This window comes from Phyllobates terribilis, unplaced genomic scaffold (assembly GCF_046119375.1).
Source record: "Phyllobates terribilis strain yellow unplaced genomic scaffold, ASM4611937v1 Scaffold_12__6_contigs__length_324123572, whole genome shotgun sequence".
In the NCBI taxonomy this organism is placed as follows: domain Eukaryota; kingdom Metazoa; phylum Chordata; class Amphibia; order Anura; family Dendrobatidae; genus Phyllobates; species Phyllobates terribilis.
In genome coordinates, this window is record NW_027362772.1 from 37998194 (window position 1) to 38004705 (window position 6512).

Below are 6512 nucleotides of genomic sequence, written 5' to 3' on the forward strand. Positions count from 1 at the left end.
TCCACTTCCTGTAGAGAGATAAAGATCCACTCACACTTCCTTTAGAGAGATAAAGACCCACCCACACACACCTCTAAGGAGATAAACACCCATCCCCACTTCTTGTAGAGAGAAAAAGATCTGCCTCCACTTCCGGTTGAGAGATAAAGATCCATCCCTACTTCCTGTTGAGAGATAAAGATCTGTCCCCACTTCCTGTAGAGAGATGAGAGATAAAGATCCATCCATACTTCTTGTTGAGAGATAAAGATTCATCCACACTTCCTGTAGAGATATAAAGATCCACCCACACTTCCTGTTGAGAGATAAAGATTCATCCACCCTTTCTGTAGAGATATAAAGATTCACCCAAACTTCAAGTAGAGAGATAAAGATCCACCCACACTTCCTGTTGAGAGATAAAGATTTACCCACAATTCCTGAAGAGAGATAAAGATCCACCCACACTTCACCTAGAGAGATAAAGATCCACCCACACTTCCTGTAGATAGATAAAGATCCCACCACACACACACCTCTAGAGAGATAAACACCCATTCCCACTTCTTGTAGAGAGATAAAGATCTGCCTTCACTTCATGTTGAGAGATAAAGATCTGTCCCCACTTCTTGTAGAGAGATAAAGATCCACCCACACTTCCTGTAGAGAGATAAAGATCCACCCACACTTCCTGTAGAGAGATAAAGATCCACCCACACTTCCTATAGAGAAATAAAGATCCACCCCCACTTCCTGTTGAGCGATTAAGATTCACCCACACTTCATCTAGAGAGATAAAGATTCATCCACACTTCCTGTCGAGAGATAAAGATTCACCCACACTTCCTGTAGAGAGATAAAGATCCACCCACACTTCATCTAGAGAGATAAAGACTTACTCACACTTCCTGTAGAGAGATAAAGATCCCCCCACACACACACCTCTAAAGAGATAAACACCCATCCCCATTTCTTGTAGAGAGAAAACTATCTGCCTTTTCTTCCGGTTGAGAGATAAAGATTAGTGTTGAGCGAGCACTAAAATGCTCGGGTTCTCGAAGCTTGGGCCGAGCTCACCATGATACTCAGGTGCTCGACCCGAGCAACGAGCCCAATGTTAGTCTATGGGAAACCCGAGCATTTTTGCGGCGGCACCCCCGGCAGTCTGTAGAAAGCCTAAAAAGTGCCCAAAACGATAGTGACAGTGCTCAAATGCAAATGACATGGGGACAGCATGGGGATCACCACAGGAAGCATTTCTGATCCCCAGGTCACTGCTGTCAACAACGTGGTCAGAGGTATTAAGCCACTTTTACGGGCTCACAATAAAACGTTCAAAAACGAAATTGAAACCTTTCCATGGTACCCAGGACAGCTTCAGCTCTGCTACATTGACATGACAGGCTGGACCGCAGCAGAACGGTGCCATCCAGCTTGCCATGCCGCAGAGACAATGAGGTGCGCAGGCATGCTTGCGCTCCTCAGTGTCAGGCTGTGACGGCATCCAGATGAACTTGGCTCAACTCATGCACGTCACTGACAGTGTGGGAGAATTCTCCTGCGCATGCGGTGACGTCATTTTCCGGAACCGCATGCGCAGTAGAATAGAATTCTTGCACGCTGTCAGTGACGTGCATGAGGTGAGCTGAGTTCATTGGACATGAACTCGGCTCATCTGGATACCATCACAGCCAGACACTGAGAAGCTTCACTGAGAAGCTTCTCAGTGTCTGTGGCATGGCAAGCTGGATGGCAGCATTCTGCTGCGGTCCAGCATATCATGTCAATGTAGCAGTGCTGGAGCCATCCTAGGAACAATGGAAAGGTAAGGATGAGGTTGGTTTATTATATTACTTTTATTGCGGAAGACATTGGCTTCAGCTGGAATGGGCGATATGGTAAGTAGAGTTTAATTTAGAACATTAAAGGAATGTGTGTTTATTTCAATTAAAGGATTTTATTCTGGGTGTTGGTGTTTTTATTTCACATTTCACTTTCACTATGGGGTTAGTAATGGGGGTGTCATATAGACGCCTCTCCATTACTAACCTGGGCTTGATGTCAGCTGGCATTATAAGCTGACATCAACCCCAGCCCTATTACCCCACTGCCACTGCTACAGGGCAGTGGGAAGAACGAGGCTAAGTTCCAGAATTGGCACGTCCTATGGATTTGCCATTTCTGGGGCAGCGGAGGGCTGGTGTTTCTAGCCTGGGAGGGGGCCAATATTCATGGCACCCTTCCTGGGCTATTAATATCAGCCCCCAGCTGTCTGCCTAGCCTTTGCTAGTTATTAAAATAGGGGGGACACCACGTCATTTTTTTTTGAGTCCCTGTAAGGCGGCGGTGTTCACACCGTGCATTAACTGAGGCAGTGACCCAAGCAAGTCCAACATAAACAGCTTTATTCAGCAACTCACGGGTAAACAGGACAGTCCTCCGGTTCGCAGCCGGGTTAGCACAAGTCTTTAAACAACGGTTGCCGTGGGCAATGGCCACGCCGGGCCGCTTAGAGCCTGACAGGTGCAGAGGCTTCCCAGGCGTGGGTTCAGCCACCCTCAATCCTGCTGAGCTTTCCTGCTATGCTCCTTGCAGGTTCCAACATAGAACACCACTAATCCTTAGTGCAGGGATTTTAAATGACCTGTGGCAAGAGTCACTGGAAAACCCGGGTTGGAGGGAGGAGGCCGCCTGACTGCCTCCTGTGACCTCCTCCAAGACATGAAGGCCCTGCCAGGCTTTACTTAATCTGCCTTAGCCAGGTAGTCTGACGAGGTCATTGCTCACCTTCATTCCTGCATTGCAGCCGCAGCTGTGTCTGTGACTGCAATGCACTCCAATGGATTTAATAGGTCTCTGTACACATTCTGGGGATATATAACGTCCCTCGTATACGATCCCGGTCACTGCCTCACATATCCACCCCCTCAGTTCAAACTTGTGGGGTTGAACTTTTGCCACCATAAACGGTGCCCAGGACTGGGCATCCGCGTTTGCTTGCAACTTCCCAGGGCGATGTTCTACAGAGAAACTGAAATTTTGCAGTGACAGGAACCACCTGGTGACTCGCGCTTTACTCTCCTTGGCATTCCTCATCCATACCAAGGGTGAGTGGTCCGTCACCAAGCGGAACTGACGCCCGAGTAAATAAAAACGTAGTGATTCCAAAGCCCACTTAATAGCCAAACACTCCTTCTTTACCAAGCTATAGCTTTTCTCTGCCGGGACAAGATTTCTACTCAAGTAGGTGACCGGGTGCTCTTCACCATTCACTTTTTGTGACAATACCGCCCCTAGGCCTACCTCCGAGGCATCTGTCTATACAATGAAGGTTTCCTTGAAGTTGGGGCTGATGAGGAGCGACTGTCCACACAGAGCCAACTTCATGGACTGAAAAGCTTCTTCTGCCTGAGGGTTCTACCGAACCATTACCGATTTTTTTCCTTTCAAGAGATCGGTCAGGGCCGCCGTTCGCCCAGCAAAATTAGGTATAAACCGGCGGTAATACCCAAGGATGCCAAGGAACGCCGTCTCCTGTTTTGTCTTGACGGTTTAGGCCAGTTTTTTATGGCCTCAACTTTATTGATTTGGGGCTTGATAGCTCCTCGGCCTATCACATACCCCAAATATCGGGCTTCCTCTAGCCCTATCGCACATTTTTTGGGGTTTGCCATTAACCCCTAGGCTCTGAGAGAATCCAGCACCGCTTGTACCTGTGATAGGTGCGCATGCCAGTCGGTGCTAAAGATGATAATATCATCTAGATACGCGGATGCGTACTCCTGATGAGGCTTGAGCACTATGTCCATCAACCTCTGGAATGAAGCCGGGGCTCCATGTAACCCAAAAGGTAAGACCACATAGTGGTATAGACCCTCCGGAGTTACGAAGGCGGTATTTTCCTTTGCCGAATCTGTGAGAGGTACCTGCCAGTAACTCTTGGTGAGATCGAGCATGGTAAAGTACTGGGCCTGCCCCAGTCTCTCAATCAGCTCGTCCACCCTGGGCATTGGATAAAGGTCAAACTTTGACACTTCATTCAATTTCCGGAAGTCGTTACAGAAGCGTAACGATCCATCTGATTTTGGAATCAGTACGATGGGGCTAGCTCACTCACTCCGTGATTCCTCTATGACGCCTAACTGAAGCATTTGTTTTACCTCTGCCGTGATGGCTTGCCTCCGGGCTTCGGGTACCCGGTACGGTCTTATTCGCACCCTTACCCCAGGTTCAGTGACAATGTCATGTTGGATAACCGTAGTCCTACCTGGTAGTTCTGAGAACACGTCGGTATTGTGCTGCACCAGCGAGCGAGCCTCCCGTCGCTGCTGTTTAGTGAGGGCATCACTTATCCTGACCTCACCCTCGGACGCTTCCCTGGCTGAAGGTAGAGAACTATCTGGTGATATGCCCAGGGTGACGTCTGTAACTAAACCCTCTCGATCTTTCCAAGGCTTTAGCAGGTGTACATGGTAAGGCTGCTCAGGTTTCCTCCTTCCGGGCTGATACACCCGGTAATTTACCTCCCCCACTTTTTCTCGAATCTCATATGGCTCTTGCCACTTGGCCATGAGCTTACTCTCGGCTGTGGGTACCAGTACTAACACCCGATCGCCCTTGTTAAAAGACCTGACTCTCTCTCTTTTATTATATGTGTGCCTCTGGGCTGCCTGGGCATCTAACAGATGTTCTTTCACGATGGGCATGACTGCCGCAATCCGGTCCTGCATACTAGCCACGTGTTGAATTATACTCCTATGTGGAGTCGGCTCTTGTTCCCATGTATCTTTGGCTACGACCAACAGACCCCTAGGGTGTCTCCCGTACAATAACTCAAAGGGAGAGAACCCTGTGAAAGCCTGGGGTACCTCGTGGACGGCAAACATCAAATAGGGTAGCAACATGTCCCAATCCCTTCCGTCCTTAGAAACCACATTTTTTAACATGGACTTGAGGGTTTTATTGAACCGTTCTACTAGCCTGTCGGTTTGAGGGTGGTACACCGAGGTGCGCAATTGTTTAATTTTTAGCAATTTGCACAGTTCCCTTGTTACTTTGGACATAAAAGGGGTCCCCTGATCCGTCAGGATCTCCTTAGGTAGTCCAAGGCGACAGACCATGGCAAACAGCTCCCGTGCAATCAGTTTTGCCGAGGTGTGGCGTAGTGGTATAGCCTCTGGGTACCGGGTGGCATAGTCGACGACCACCAGTATATGTTGGTGACCACGGGTGGATTTTACAATGGTCCCTACCAAATCCATTGCAATCCTTTCAAAAGGTACCTCTATCACTGGCAGGGGTACCAATGGGCTACGGAAACTTGCAGTGGGTGAGGTCAACTGACATTCGGGGCAGGATTTGCCGTACCTTTTGACCTCCGCATAAACCCCAGGCCAAAAGAACCGCTGCAAGATACGTTCTTGCATTTTTTTTTCCCCTAAGTGTCCACCCAGCAAGTTTGTGTGTGCCAAATCTAGAACCACCCGACGGTACGACTGAGGTACTACCAACTGTTCCACGACCTCGTCCCTGATCTTATCTATCCTATAGAGCAACTCACCGTTGACTACCATGCGTGGAAATACTGTATCTGCATTGGGCTGTTGGGCTACGCCGTTTACCTCTACCACCCTTTCCCGCGCCTGAGTCAGGGTGGGTTCCTGTAGCTGAGCCATCCCAAACATGTCCCGGGACACTTCCAGCTCGGGGATTGATGGGGTCTCCTCGACCTCTCCTGCTAGCACCTCTAAGGGAAACCTATCGGGGTCACACTCTGTCCCTAGGTTGGAAACCCCTACGGCAGGTTCATCGGGTACAGCGTCTGTAATACATTTTACCGAGGGAGAGTGGATTTTGTTTTTCCACAGAGTCCAGAACAGGGGCAAGTCTCTTCCCAACACAGTCCCGTAGGGTAGAGTTTTTACCACTCCCACCACATGTTTTATGTCTCCACATGGCGTGGACAAAACTACCTCCGCAGTTGGGTACTCTCGGAGGTCCCCATGGATACACACAACCCCGACTGGCCGTCCACTGAGGTTGTCTCCTGCCACCAGCGACCCATGTACCAGAGTCACGAGGCTCCCTGAGTCCAGGAGGGCCTCCGTTGGGTACCCATTAACCAGTACTTGGCATAGTTGGAGCTCACTGTCCCGGCAGTCGGCGCTCGCTGTGCAGACGGTCTTGGCATACATTGAGACCCGGCGGCTTTATCCTCAGTCCATGGGTTCCGTAGTCAGCACCTAAGGGTGGAGGTACTGTTAGGTCTTATGACAGTTTTGGAGGGAATCGGTCTCCTGCCACTCTCACTCCGAGGTTCCCCTTCAGAATGGGTACGGTGCTGACTGTCCCCAGCAGAGGGATGCAACCGATTTCCCGACTCCTGGGTTGGCAGGGATCGGCGTGACAGCCGCGAGTGGGCAGAGTCCCGGATAAGGTCCTGAGTGGCCGAGTAGCGCTCGATCAGGCTGGTCACCTGGTCGAGTGTGCCGGGGTCCCCTTGCCCCACCCAATGTGGGCTGGTAGAGTCCTCA